This window comes from Cyprinus carpio, chromosome A24 (assembly GCF_018340385.1).
Source record: "Cyprinus carpio isolate SPL01 chromosome A24, ASM1834038v1, whole genome shotgun sequence".
Lineage (NCBI taxonomy): Eukaryota > Metazoa > Chordata > Actinopteri > Cypriniformes > Cyprinidae > Cyprinus > Cyprinus carpio.
The window spans coordinates 16,977,616-16,993,695 of NC_056595.1; the positions used below are offsets into that span (position 1 = coordinate 16,977,616).

The window sequence follows — 16,080 nt, forward strand, 5'->3', positions numbered from 1 at the left end:
ATTTCATTTTATGGAGCAGCTCAAACATTCTGCTAAACACCTAATTTTGTGTTCCACAAAGGGAGGTCATACTGGTTTGGAAGGACAATGATAATTATTATAATTTTTTTTTTCATTTTGAGGAGAAATATCCCTTTAAGCCGCATTTAAAGTTTTTTAGGAGAATGTAATGGGAAGGACACTGAACAATTTGCTCTCTATTTGGCAGCCTCAGCTGGGTTAAATGCCTCTTCCACATCCTCAGAAAATTAATGGCAGAAAATCTCAACCTGAAGGCTTTGATCCGCCATAGGGCGCCTGGGTCCTGATTAATATGCAACATTATTAACTGTCTGTGAGAGCCAGTGAGCACACAAACACACACACACTCATAAAAGGATGCAGGCGCACATACACAAACACTGTGTATTTCTACATACCATTACAAGGCTATGTAACAGTATTTGTACACACCATTGTTCACCTTAATTTTATTAGTGAAATACTTTAGATCACTTCTATTTCAAAACATCTTCTACTCTAGGTGAGCATATAAACACAGTCAAGGAGAGATAAACTGAACCTTCGGTGCAGTTTAGGCTAAACGCATTTTGCCAGACAGAGATATTATTTGACTTTCATTATCCCTTGTGTGTCAGTGTATATTCTCCTCTGAATGAACAGGAGATGAATGGCAAAGGAAGCACGAAAGATGGAAAATTGGAGAGAAACCGAATGAAAAAAATGGAATAAGAGGAAATAGAGGGAGTGACAAGGACAGAGAAAGGCAAAGAAATAAAGACGCCATCGTGTTCCACCCCTCCTCCCCTCCATCTCTCCAGCTCACATGCCGCATGTGTGAAGGGGTCATGATAACGGCACAAAATAATGACTGTGTGTTTAAGCGCATGGGTACGTGTGAGTGACGGACTGAAAATAAACGGGGAAATACACACACACACACACACACACACACACACACACACACACATATATACACATATATATATATATATATATATATATATATATATACACACACACACCACACACACACACACACACACACACACACACATATATATATATATATATATATATATATATATATATATACACACACACACACACTATATAATTTAACTTGCCTTGCCTAGTGTGTTAGTGGGCTCATACACACATCACACATACGCACACACACACACACACACACAGTTTTTTACAGGAGTTTCTTATGCTCATCAAGGCTGCATTTATTCGATCAAAAATACAGGGAAAAATTTAATATTGTGAAATATTATTATGAGTTAAAATAATGTTTTTCTATTTTAAAATACATTAAAATCTATTCCTGTGATGCAAAGCTGAATTTTCAGCATCATTACTCCAGTCTTCAGTGTCACATGATCCTTCAGAAATCATACTTATATGCTGATTTATTATCAGTGCTGGAAACTTTTGTGCTGCCTAATATTTTTTTGGAACCTGTGGTCCTTTTTTCAGGATTCTTTGATGAATAAAAAGTTACAAAGAAGAGCATTTATTTAAAATATTTTTTTTTCTAATAATAATATACATTACAGTTCAAAGGTTTGGGGTCAGTAAATTTTGATTCTTTCTTTTTTTTTTAAAAAAAATAATTTAAAACTTTTATTCATCAAGGATGTGTTAAATTCGTGAAGTGATAGCAAATATTTATATTGTTAGAAAATTAGAATTTATATTTTGAATAAAGTCTTTCTTTAAAGTTCTTTTTAACTTTTTATTCATCAAAGAATCCTGAAGTATTGCAGTTTCCAAAATAATATTTGCCAGCACAACTGTTGCCAGCATTAATAATTCTAATAATAAATCAGCATATTAGAATGATTTCTTAAGGATCATGTGACACTTTATACTGGAGTAATGGCTGATGGAAATTCAGCTTTGCATCACATAAATAAATTATATTTGAAAAGATATTAAAATAGAAACCCTTATTTTATATTGTTATAACATTTTGCAAGATTATTGTATTTTTTCTGTATTTTTGATCAAATAAATGCAGCCTTGATGAGCATAAGAGATTTCTTTAAAAACATTACAAGTCTTACTGATCCTAGTCTCGTAAGAGATTTCCTTCAGTCGACTGACGGGGCAGACAAGTGAGGTCATGGCAGCTTTCATTGGCCAAGGCACGTGAGGCTCTTTGACTGACATGTCAAACAACCAATCACAGTTCATTTAGTTTCAGCATCATGTTTCGGGGCATGGAAATGTCGCCACAATAACAGGCCGGTGTGTAAAACGCTCTGCATATTTGAAAGATTGTATGCCGCAAACTTTAAATATTTCACATACTTTTGAAACTCCAGTGTTTAGTTGATACTGATAAGCGCTCGTCGTCACAGTTAACATTACGGCTTTCTTCTTTTGTGAGGGGGTTTGGTGTCACCGCATCTTTGTTTCCGGAAAGAATGTTAACGAACGCCATACACACGTCTCCTGGAAATCCTGTAGAATTCAACCAATCCGATGATGACTTTGACACTCCTGAAGTGTTTACACTTTTGTGTCCCATATGCATCAGACGTTTAGCCAACGGTCCATGGGCGTGACCTCTATGGCTGAGACTATACTGATCCCAAACTTTTGACTGGTAGTGTGTATATATATAAATTACACTTAGTTTATTTTATTTCAGCCAATATTTCTAATTTTCATTTAATTTAAAACTAAGGCTGAAATAAAAATAATGGAAACTACATAGACATATTTAAAAAAAAAAACTAATAAGAATGACAAAATACACAACAAAATTACTTTAAATTGAAAACAGAAAATATTAAAATATAAACAAATTCAAAATAGTAATGCAAACTAGCAGAATATGTACAATAAAGTCTAAATATACAGTATGGCAATAAAAAAAATACATATTCTGCAAAAGTTCTGCAACTGTGGCATAGTAGTTAGATGTAGATTATTGCTCATATATATATATACATAGAAATAAATTGAACAGCTCAACTCATCATCAAATGCAAATAATTTTAATTAGTTCATCTGTAATTAAAATGATCTGAATTTAGGCATGAGTTGCACAGTTTTTTTTTTTTTTTTTTTGTTATTTTTTATATTTCTAAATTTTTATTGAAATTGTATGTATATTATTTTTTTTTTTTTTTTTTGTTCTTTATTATAATTTTTTCAAGTTGCAGAAAATGATAGATGCTCTTTTACCAGATAACCGCAATGATTAGAATAGAAAAACGAACCAATCCTGCATAAATTATCGGGCATTATTATGTGGGTGAGCAGTGTTTCAGCTTCAGTTTTCTAGGTCATCTCAAAATGGCTTAGTGAGTTTTCATACTGCACTGCTATGTTTAGGTAAACCACACACATAGTGATTTTTGATTTGGCGTAGATCATTACAGCACAGATAAAAAAAACCAACCAAAAAAATAAAAATGAAAGAGCTGCTGATTTGTACCATATTGACACTGTAATTGAATCGAATTAACATATAGCAGAAACAAAAACAGATTTTGAGATTTGGGCAGATTGGCAGAGAGGTCGGGCCCTGAGGTTCAGGGCCACAGCGCCACTACTGATGATATTGCTTGGTTCTGTGCCTGCTGAGTTTGACCTCTGTCTACTGTCACAATGTCATATGCTATCTGCCCTATACTGCCTGCTATTGCTCTCCTTCTCATCATCTCTCTTTTTCTCTATCTGTCCTTCCCTTGGCAGCAGATGCACCACATGCATGCCAAGAATAGGGGCAGGCGCCATGGTGGACAGATGGAAAGGGGACGTTCAACAAGTGTAAAGTGCAGAGGAAGTTAGCTGGAGAAGCGCTGGAGAGAGAGTGAGAAAGAGAGAGAGAGAGAGAGAGAGAGAGAGAGAGAGGTGGAAGAGTATGTACCTGTACCTGCAGATGGCTGGCAGGCCCAAAGGGGCCTACTGTCATTACGTTCTCTCGGCATGGAAGAGAAACAGTTTTATCCAGAGCCCTGAAACTCAGGCAGCTGCTCTCTGTGCCATGGGAATCTAGCTAGCCTTGCCACAGACCCAAAGCTGCAGTGCTCATTGAGGAGGACAGCAATGCAAAATTAACATCCATCCTTGTTAACCTTAATCAAGACTCACAATTTTATTCAAAACTTAATAAAACAATTTAAAAAAAAGAGATGATAATAAACATGTATATATTAACAATAATATGTATATGTAAATATATACAAAGTTATCATGCATAGTTGTGCCTACAATTTATCTTAAAAAGATTTGCAGAATATAATCGACTTTAGATACATTGCAAGTGACTTTGTTTTATTCTCCGGTAAAAACATCAAAACATCCTTAACGAAAGATATATTTACTTTTAAGCTTAATTAAGAAGAAAAAAAAACACTGTAGTAAAGAGAATGAATTTAGAATTTTGTTTCATTGGCAGATGTTTCACGCACAAGCCTCACTAATTTAATTATTATTTATTTATTTATTTATTTATTTTATAGTGTAGCAGCATATGTGTAGCTGTGGAAACTATATCATGGCAGTTATTTCTGTGGTTAGCTAAGGACACCTATCGTGTTACAAACAAAATGTCAATACAAATGTTGTACAAAGAAGATCATCAACCACCGTGAATCACTTTTATTGTTGTGCAAACAGCACTGACGAATTGCTGCAGACAAAGAAATGCCAATATTTCTCTGTGTACCTGTAAACCAACACACAAATGATGTCGGTACACTTTTATTCTAATAAAAATAACCACATGTGAATCAGAAATAAGAGTTAGAGAAAAGAAGATTATGAATGCTCTGCTATTTGAAATCGGTGATAAACTAGGTGGTAAATGGTTGATTTATATACTCTGTGTCTCTGATTATACACAGTAGATGCATCTGAAAGGCAGCAGCATTTTCCACACTGCTTTTGAATTACTCTGAAACAATTAGAGCGAAAGCAAACTGGCTAACAGACTCCTAAAACCGACCGCTTCAACTTAAATCAAATCTCAGACCATACAAAAGTCCATTACAGGAAATTAGAAAGAGCGAACATCTAGGAGAGGGCTTCATTCACTTTTATCGAGTCAGAGCACTTGCCTTTGGTGCATTGTGTACCTGTCAATGAACTGCATTTCAGAGAGGACTGCTGTCCTGACAAATTGCTGCGTGTTAACGCGCTTTCTCCCTCGCTCAGCCAGGGCCCTGGGGCATGCTGGGATGCATGGACAGACTCGATCTCGCCCTTGGGAACAATGCAAAGAAAATGTCACAGGCTTAGTTGGAGTTTAATGCATTGCAGAGCCTGTATAGATGTAATCGGATATAATTCAGATCTGTGTTAGAGCTGTGGGGGGCTTTGTTAGCTATGTGCTTTATGGGCTGATTAAATTTAGAATTTGCATTCATTTATTACATTAGAAAGAGGGAAAAAAGCAATCATTTCAATTCCACCCCCTTTTAAAGTATGTTTACAGGGTGAAGACAGGGTTTATATTGAATTTATATGGTTTGTAGGCAAAATAAACACCGACAGAGGAAGCTTCAGCATGTTGTCAGCACTTTCTTTCCGAAAAAGGAGGAAAAATGAGAGAAAAGAACAAAGCATGTGCACTACATAATCAGCCATGTGTGAAGTATGCAAGCACACCTCTCTTATTCACCGTTCAGTCTGGCAGTATGGGCAGCGCCAGTGATTTCTCTGAGCCGCCGCTCGGGCTTCCTTGTTATCTGCAGTTTGAATGCAAACAAAGCCGGCAAGCTCCGCCACCCCCCTCTATCCCCCCAGGCTTTCCTCAGCAGATAAATGGGGAAGGGTACATCCTTAGGCCTAGATGACGTCCACAGACCTCACCCTGACAAATCCTTCATGGGGAGCCCGACCCGCAACCTCCATATGCACCTCGAAAGATAATTTGTGCGGCGAGTGAATCAATAATGCAACAGTAAATTCATTTAAACACACATTACTGATCCTGTTTAATTAATGGTGCCTCAACTGCAATTTGTCAGTGTCGCACACAGTCATCCCTTTGATATTTATACCAATGTTCAATTTTTTCTCTGCAGGACGACCCTGACTAATGCGAATCCTTAGCATGAGCTCCCACATCACAGAATTAGATAGCGCAGCCTGAAAAAGACAACATGTTTCTGTGGAGCGAAAGCAGTGGAAAATAATTTACAATGTAAATCACTTTAAGAATAATAAAAGGAAGAGAAATATTTTGAAAAAATGGTAAATGGTGAATATCTAATTAATTCAAACAAATATGTGCCACCTGATCAAATGCTTCAGAGATTATAAAAACAGCAATTGGTTGTGCTGCATGCTTTAAAACAGCACAACCCTGTGAATAGCTCTTTTCTGTATGAATCTATATCCTTAAAGGGAAAGTTCACCCAAAAATATGAAATCTTTGTTATTATTCAGTTTTTTTAAGAATTTTTTTCTTTTTTTTTTTTTTTACTTTATCCGTAATGTCTGTGATGTGTGCTTGTTGTGTTCTGATGGGGTGTGATGCTTCTTCTTCTTGCTTTATGGCGGATCACAGACTTATAAGCTCAGTACAGTTTGGACACTGCTGTGAAAATCAGAGGTAAAAAAATGATATAAATACTGTCCAGTTTCTTGCAGAGACCGGTTGTTCTGTGTCTTTACACATCAATCTATCGTCACGAGCCTCATGGTTTAATTTGGTTTTGTTTGTGTACGTTTTTTTGACTCTCAAAGCCGTGATTCCTATTCACTTCCATTATACCTGACAGCCTGACAGACTGCAACGGTTTGAGTTAAAAATCTTCGTTTGTGTTCTACTGAAGAAACAAAGTCACCGACATCTCGGATGCCCTGGGGGTAAGCAGATAAACATCAAATTTTCATTTTTGGGTGAACTATTCCTTTAAAGTGACAATTCACCCCAAAATGAAAATTCTGTCATTATTTATTCATCTTCATATTATATAACTTTATTTCCAGCACATATGAAAAAAAAAATAGCTTTGGTTATTAACACACAAAATGTCTAAATGATTACATGGTCACAATTATAAAATAAAAAGTTGAAATTAACATATAAAAAGTCATTATGACATGAAAAGTGAAAAATGATTATTTTTTTGTCATTAATATCTAAACTGCATGTTGATTTTGACTTAATCTCATGAAGACAACTTAGTATGCATCAACTTATCACATTATCACATATTTGACTTAGAATCTCATAATTACAACTTTTTATTTCTTTTACTTTATATCCCATAAATTAGAATGATGACACACCAGGTGGTAAATATGAGATAAAGTTGAACTTGACAAAAAGTAAAAATTTTGATAAAAAGTCACAATTATTACAAAAATTCAACTTTTTATCTCAAATTATGATCTGAAATGCACAGACGAATATAGTTCATTGTACGGATGAATATAGTTAAAAAAAAAAGTATATTATTCAAAATGCTGCATTTCACACAACAAAGTAAGTCATACAGGTTTGAAAAGACATGAGGTGAGAAAATGATGATAGAATTTCATTTTTGGGTGAGCTATCTATATAAATACTCAAAATATGGCATCAATATGCAGAAGAATAGTAAAAATAATGGGAAAAACTGAAACCACAGGCTTTGATATAAGCATATTGTCAAGAACAGAGAAAACTGAGGTAAACTCTCATAAAAAAAACACACACACAAATTCTAGGTTTACGCCAAAAGTCCATTTTGGCAAAACTATCGCCACTTTGTTCTACTTAGCACAGAGAATTTACCAACAATAAGCACAACAGCAGAACTAACTTGACTGTGCTCAGAAAGTACTACTTATAGTATGTCAATCACTATTGGTAATACTGATGATATGTTGTGCCAGAGTTATTTTTAGCGAGGCAGAAATGTGACACTAAGAAAAACACCCGAAGCTATACTCTCATGTGCTGTTCTGTCAGTTCTGTCGCTACAAAGCTTGCAAGAGGGTTCGAACAACCTTAAGTATGCTATCATGGTGTCTCTTGTGTGGGGCTTTTTATTTGCCGTCGTCAGGTTAATGAGCCCACCAGCCCACTTGATGTCGAGAGGCCTGCCACAAAGACGCGTCTCATTAGAGGCTGTCTGGCACTGCGCGCAGAGACAAAAAGCACATTCACCCACTCTGAATACCGTCATGCTCCCCATTGCTGCCAGCCTGTAGCGCTGCACCCATGGCATCCATCCCGCAAGCACACGTCCTGGCTCTCAGCCAGTACCACCTCAGCCCTCTTCTGCATGAGAGAGTGCCCGGCGGGGCTTGGCCGAGCAGTGGCTGCAGGGGAACGAAGCGGGCACACGGCAGAGCTGGCACTGTGCCAGCGGCTGCAGCCCAGCCCTGTTCGCTGCGGCGACAGCTTAAGCTGCATGTGCATTAACTCCCCCTTCAGTGCCAGAGAGAGGGTTTGCTATTGTGTTCTCATAGACACACTGGGCAGAACTTGTGTGTGTGTGTGAGAGAGGGAAGGAATCAAGTGACTATAATCAGTCAGTTACTCTAAGAGCAGTTACAGTTACAGTTACAGTCTAAGAGCCATTATCTCCTGAGAGGGGATCAATAGTGAAATATAGGAAAGTTGGCCTATCCACTGTACTGCTGGGGTGTTATCAGCCTGCAAGCAGGTGCGCCCCTTAACCAAGCCCCACAGTGGCATGCTGGGAAAATTGGAGATATTCTGAATCTGGCCTGATGGTTTCTGTGGTTGAGATTTTAGATGAAAAAATATGATTATACCAAAAAATAAATCAAATTACTCTTTTGAAAGTCATATAAACATTGCATCGATAATAACCGAATAAATTTCTACTTCAACAATATAACCTGTATATATACATACAGCATATGTACAGAGTTTATGTATATATATATATATACAGAGCTGGGTAGATTACTTAGAAATTGTAGTCCATTGCTGATTCCAAATTACATGCCAAAAATTGTAGACAGTAACATGATCCATTACATGACACATTTTAGGGAATGGAATCAGACTACTTTTTGGTCATTTATCACATTAATTCAAATAGGATAATCATGTAATCGATAAACAAATAAGAAAATATATTCCATGTATTGTTATTAACAACACATTACATTACGTCAAGGTTTCCCAAACTGGGGTTCTAAAGGGACTGCAGTGGGTGTGTGAGTTTAATGAAAAACTAATAATAAATTAAATCATAAAAATGTAAAATTAAATAAAATAATAATAACAGATAACCATGAACATGCAAATGTGATTCTTCATCATTAAAAAAAATATATTTACAAATTTCAGGGTATACTTTAAGTAAATATATTGGGTGAAAGAAAAAAATTACATGTAAATGTAAAAAATAAGATTTTGTGCATTTTATGTTTGAAAGACAAAAGCTTTCCAAAGCTAAAGTAATACCTAATACACACTCACACACACACATATTCATATATACATAATACATAAATACAGTATACACACACATAGTATGTGTATACATATATATATGAAAATTTAATTACATTTTTCTACATGCAATTTCAAATTACCTATTTTGAAATAGTTTTATTTTCGCAAAAGCAGTAATACCTATAGTATACACACACATAGTATGTGTTTATATATATTTATATGTAAATTTATTTAAATTTTATTTTTAATCTTTTGAAATTATATTACAAATTGTACAATATTCGAGAGAAAAATACAGTCATTAAACAATTCAATTCCATCAAACAGCCTCTTCAAACCATTGACCAGCTTCAGAAACTGAACCTTCTAAAAATACAGACAAGCTGTACTTAAGAACTGCACATAAATGAAAATATACCTCATATATATACTGATATCTTTCAAAATATGGGCCTGGAAGAGCTTTTGCATCTTACTCTCTTCCACAATTTTAGAACATGGGCCAAAACAGCTGAGTTGACTGCAGTGATGTCACTTGCACTGATGGAATGCTTTGTTCCTCAGTGTGTGCGCATGCCACCTGGGTCTGAGCAAGAGCTGTGAGATGCACACTGCGTGTGCTGCAAGATGGCTGATGCTCTGTTCAATTACACCAGCCACCAAAGGCTCATGCACTGAATCCAAATGCTGTTTAAAAATACAGGCACGTCTTATTGTATATCTGCCGTCTAGTGTTAGCCGCAGTGGATGTTCGATTATTTTAAATCTGACTTAAAATTGAGCTTTATGTATATGAAATTGCAATCCAATTTCAAAGTGATTCTATTTCAAGCCTCAGCGAGTTGGTGTGTGTATCTGTTGGTAAATGCTGTAGGAGCAGCAGTAAAGGTAGCTGAAGCATTAATGGGGAATTATACTCATATATTTTTAGTAAGCCTTTGGGCACTTCCAGTGTCCCTAAAAGAACATGGTTGCTAGGCAACCATTATTGTTGCCATGGAGATTCACGTGTTGGCAGCTGCTGCAATCAGCATTAACTCAAGGCACATATTCTCATTCCAGCAGTCAGGCGTTTGCAGGCAACTAGGACAGCAAGTGACTAGGATAGTAATCTCATGGAAACATATGTTTGCCCATCATTCACTGCATTAATAGCATCATAAATGGGCAAAATGATCACGGTAGTTTGGTGCAAATAATGGCTGGTAGAATCAAATATTCACTTTAATGTCTGATGCCCCCCATATTAATTTGGTTTATGGTTTGTGCCATTTTAGGCTATAAAGACAACCTGTGCTTAATGAAAAATGCTGCATATAAGAAATAAAAACAATGGTAATAACAAAATGTACTAAAAATGTGCTTCGGATCTAAATCAACCTGTTCTTTTGAAGTCAAAAATATTATATAAAAAGACTAACTAAGCCTGACTACATTAATTACACCAACTAATATGATTGTATTTATAATACATTAAGTACAAAAACTGGAAGCATCTGCTCAGATTTTACAGTGTTAATCACAGCAATTCTCTTTGCTAATGTATATTTTATAATTTTAAGAATCAAAAACAATGCATCAATTAGATTTCCATTAAAAACCAACCTATAGTTTTCAATGAAATGTATTGCTTTTACAGAATGCATGCAAAATCCTTTACAACCACATACAGCATAAATCTGTCATCAATTCATTTGAGTTTAGCTTAAGCCTTTAGATTCTTTGGTGGATCTGCTAAAGCACATGAAGATTTGGTAGCGCATGTGGGTGGATGTGCAATGTGAAGCCTGAGCTGCAATTGAAATTTCCAGCCCCTTTGGTTCTATCTGTCTATTTGTTTATGCTGACAAATTGACTATTTCCAGTGGAACTGCGTTAGCCAGTTGTACAGCATTTCAGAGGCTGTGGGGGATAAGTGATATTTTCAAAAGATTAAATTGTTTGTTGCAAAGCTGTATGCAAACCTATTGAAACAATTGTGGCATTGGATGAACTACAGCAATGCAAAACGCACACACATACACAGAAAGTGTAATAACTGTTATTTGGGGTGCTGATTTATCTGTCACTTTTCAGGTGACATTTAGGAGATGCATTGTAATAAATTGACAGATATTTAGTTGAGAGATATTCCCATGCTCCAAGTCTACTGTCGCTGCTGGATATTTTGATATTTACCCGTGATGTAGTTTAATGCTAAGGGTGGTTAGATGAGATTGCAGATTTCAGTATGAAAAGGAAAACCTTTTTCATAGGAAAAAAATGTATGAAAAAGAAACATTAAAGGGATAGTGTACTTACCCTCACGTCGTTCCAAACGTATAGGACTTTCTTTCTTCTGCAGAACACAAAAGATGATGCTTGAAGACCTTTTGAAGATATTAATAACAACATTATAACTCATCGAATTCATTGTATGAAAAAAACAGATGTGGTGACAGAATTCTCATTTTCAGGTGTACTATGCTTTTAAGAAGATACAGTATATTAACACTTCCATTCCATATTGTTATGTAAATATTATCCTACAGCATCATACAGTTTGATAATGTTTTAGCAGACTGTTTTCAGAATAGTATATTAACATCAGTATTCCTGCAATTTTTGTTATTTTTATAGCATGTTAAAGTTTTATGTTGTTTTTGAAGAATGTTTGTTTTTTAATCTTCTATTTAAATTTTATGTACTGCACTGCAAAAATTAAGATAATTTTGACACAAAGTCAGATTTGAATTGCAAAATAACTTGCACTGCAAAAATTAAGATAATTTTGACACAAAGTCAGATTTGAATTGCAAAATAACTTTTTTATTTCCAAGCAAAAATGCAACAGTCAAACGCACTAAACTATGGGTACTTCCTAATTAATTAACATATGGTATTCAATAATTCTAAAGATCCTCATCTGATTAATTTTCACTCATTGATTTTTTTTCAAAAATATGTGACATGTGACTTAATTTTGAACTCATCTGATTTTTTTTCATGGGCAAATTTGTGAAAACATTAAAAATTCAAGAACAGACTTGTCTCCCACCCACTTGAGTCCTTGAATATAAACATTGGGTAATTTTTCACCAAGTGTGGACAGGTGACCACAAGTCAGAGCAGGTCACTTCTGTACAATTTCTCACATTCTTTAATTGTCAGTCAAAATACTGATGCTGGCAGGGAAATAAAAGCAGAGACTGACTGCTAAGAACAAACTGTAATGGCCTTCATTGTCTGTTCTTTCTTTCTGACATTTAACAGCTCAGTGTGAGAGCAGCTAGTAGATCGGATGCCTCAACATGTATGTTTGACCTCAAGAGATGTAGGACAGGAGAAGCCAGAGAAAACAAAAAACAAAGGTGACAATGGTTCATGCATATGAATGGTAAACACACATATACTTAGAATGTGAGTGAGTATAAAGCCTATAGTGTATCATGGATACTTTATATAAAAATACAAAGCTTAATCACAATCTGTCTACACAGATTGAGCTAAGTGCACAGTATGGAATACGTGAAAGGCAAAAGCACCTAAAATAAACTTCAGAGGCCTGTAGTGCATTATGATTGGTTCATACAACCTGACCCAACTCTACCCATGATTGGTTCATACATTGGTTCGTACAACCTGACCTGACTCCACTCCTATACCTAGAAATCCTCTAAAGCAGCCCTCATTGGGAGTTTTAACAGCCTATTAACAACTAAATTAGGTCACAGTGGGAGGGAAGGGGAAACAAACCTTAGTTATGTCCTTTCACATGGATGAGGACTGTAACCTTTACAGACAATGTGAAAAACGGAAGACTCCCCTCCCAAGCTGAGAGCAGAATGTGGTTGGTGAGGAGCACAAATCTAAACAGGGATCACTCTATCACTGATCTGCTGCTGTTTGCTCAGCACACAGAGATATACAGTACACAAACACTGAGGTCTGATAATAAAATCCATATTGTAGATTAGCAAGGTTGAATGAGTCTGATGCATAAACACACAAATATGTATATATTGGACATTAGCTGTGTTTATGCGGCTAACTGCATTCCTTGTTTCATTTTTGTTTATGATGATTATTAAGTTTTGTTGTATATGTGAGGCTAATTGAATTTTGTTTCAGTTTTGCTTATGATGAGCATATTATTTAATTGGGGTTTTTTAATGAACACATTTAAATGTTGGGTAAATTTTTCTATTTGACTCTTTTATAATATGCACTAAAGTTGAAATTTTGCACTATAATTCTAAAGGTCAGATCTTCTCAAAAGAATGCATTACATGCTCATAAATACTCAGCTCACAAAATAAATTACCTGGCAGGATAGTTTATCTGAAGAGCATTTAAAGACAATATTCCATGTGCCAGAGTCAACGTACATGTTAAGTGATTTAAGAGAGAGAGAGAGAGAGAGAGAGAGAGAGAGAGAGAGAGAGAGAGCGAAAACCCTCAAATTTAGTGGGTTTTATTTATTTTTTTTAATCGCACAGAATGTGACGATGGCTCGGTCGGTAGCTGGAGGGAGCTGAGCCATACCCCTCATCTAACCACAATGCGTCTGATTTGTGACGGAAGCTCAGCAGTTTCGCAGTCTTTTTAACGGATTGTTATGCAACTTATTACGTTTAAGAATAATGCATGCTAAATTTGCAAAAATATATGCAATTTAAAATAAAAGCACGCGTCAGTATCTCGTCTCGTGGTTTCATGTTGTGTAATTTGAACGCAACATGCTTCATGGTTTGCGTTTTGGAAAAATGCACCTGGTCACAGAGATATTTTAATGCACAATCTAAATTGCATAATCGTTCGAACAATTATTTATAATTATGCATTGAAGTGTTTAATATAGTGTTCAGAGAACTGTTTTAAATGTTGTGACATGCCTGATTGTGTTAACCAATTTACAGCCTCAAGTACAAAGTTATATTTCATTTAGCTGCAGTATAAGTTCACTAAATTATTACTTTGATTGTAGTGTTTTATTTATTTGTTATAATAGTTGTTATTTTGTGTTGTTGATTGTTTTTTTTTTTTATTAAACTGGTAAAGATATTTAATTAAAGATGATAATTGTTTTCCATTCTTTTTAGTCTGATTATAGGCTACTGTATTTCGTTGTTTCATGGTCAGTGCAATAATATCGTCAACACAATGCATCACTTTAAATATTTATTTAATATGACGCGACATTAAAAAACAAGCAATCTCTAGCATGACAAGACAACTAGCATAAACAATAACGAAACCGTCGTGAAGATCTAAGAATGATTCTGGGCCTGTGGAGAAAGTTGTCATTGAACTCTTTCAGGCGTAATTTACATTAAGCTAGTTTCCTTTTTTCTTTTGAAACCACGACAGCACTGACTTGTACGAAAAAGAACATGCACCAAAACATATTAAGTCGCGTGTCCACGGTTAATAAACGTGTAATCTTTGATTAACATTCATTGAATCATGCTATTTATGTAAACTAATGCAAAATAGTCTGCTGCACATTACTGCATGTAAACGTCTAAAAATTCTGTCTTACTTGAGAGCGAATATTTGAGGTCCATTCATCCAGGAAAAGATGATCATTGGCTCCGTTTATTTCTAACATATACGTCTTATTCATATAGCCTACAACATCAGAAGTCCTACTGGCTCATAGCACTCGTAGGTACAACTTTACCAGATTTTCTCTGAGAAACAGGGCCCTTTGGCCAACCTAGATTAATAAATGTTTATCTGTTTTGAAGTGCGTAACAATAGGTGATTGCCCTGTGACCCCGCGGAGCCTCGACCTCGCGCAGGGTCATTGTGGTGCACAGGGAAAAGGGGGCTTTGGGGCCTGAGACCCAATGCATTGACCCGGAGCTTCTCCATTCATGCCGCCTCACTGCGGTTGCCTGCAGCTTCTATTGTTTCAGTAGGAACAATGACGTTTTTCCAGGGAAAATAAGCTGTTTAAAATTCCCTTTAAAGTTGCAGCACGACAGTAGCACGATTTGAGTGACTGCTTTGGAGGGTTTGATGCAAAAGGAAATTAATCGCATATTAATCAAAAAATTAATCATTATGTCTTCGTTTTATTTGTCTCCTTTGAGCAAGTTATTAAATCTACCTGCCAGTTTGTTCTCCATCGCAGACAGAAACGTTATGATCACAAAAAAAAGTGTGATAAAAATGAAGACTAACCTCTGTAGCTCCTCCTAAAAGTAAATTTCATTACATTAAACCGTTATTGCGGACAAACACAAACGACAGTAAAACGTTAATCTCATTTTGTATTTCTGTGTTGTCCCTTAGGAACATTAGCTTCACGTGTCGCTGGCTAAAAATAAAAGAAATACAACCACTGACATGACAGACAACTACGCTACTTTTATTAATTATTAATGCTGCATCACTTCTCACTGGCTTTTCTTGAAGAACCAAAAGCATTTCTATAAAAAAAAACCTTTAGAGAAATGAGAGGAATTAATCCACAAACCTTCAACGTGTTTTTCTATAATATTAAAGATGATTTATTTTATTTTATATTCAGATTCTTATTTTTTTTTGTAAAATATTAAAAAAGAAAGATTGCATATTGAATAAATTTTGTTCTGGTTGTTGATAAGTTCTGATTTGGTTTTCTGTGTGGAATAATAACAACGGCACGTGCGGAAATTATATAATTATCATTTGGGTTTATAGGTTAATGCAGGCGATAG

The 16,080-nt window shown here is 35.5% G+C and overlaps 1 long non-coding RNA gene across 1 annotated transcript in view; it reads right to left on the reverse strand.

Annotated features, from left to right (window-relative positions):
- LOC122135361 overlaps window positions 1–15,806 on the reverse strand; it is a 16,975-nt gene extending 1,169 nt beyond the window's left edge. Inside the window, exons 1-3 of the long non-coding RNA XR_006153466.1 lie at window positions 14,916–15,806; window positions 11,696–11,763; window positions 3,896–4,041 (exon numbers count right to left, since the gene is read on the reverse strand). This is a non-coding gene — a long non-coding RNA (uncharacterized LOC122135361). The remainder of the gene's footprint in view (window positions 1–3,895; window positions 4,042–11,695; window positions 11,764–14,915) is intronic.
- Between the last annotated feature and the right edge of the window lie 274 nt (window positions 15,807–16,080).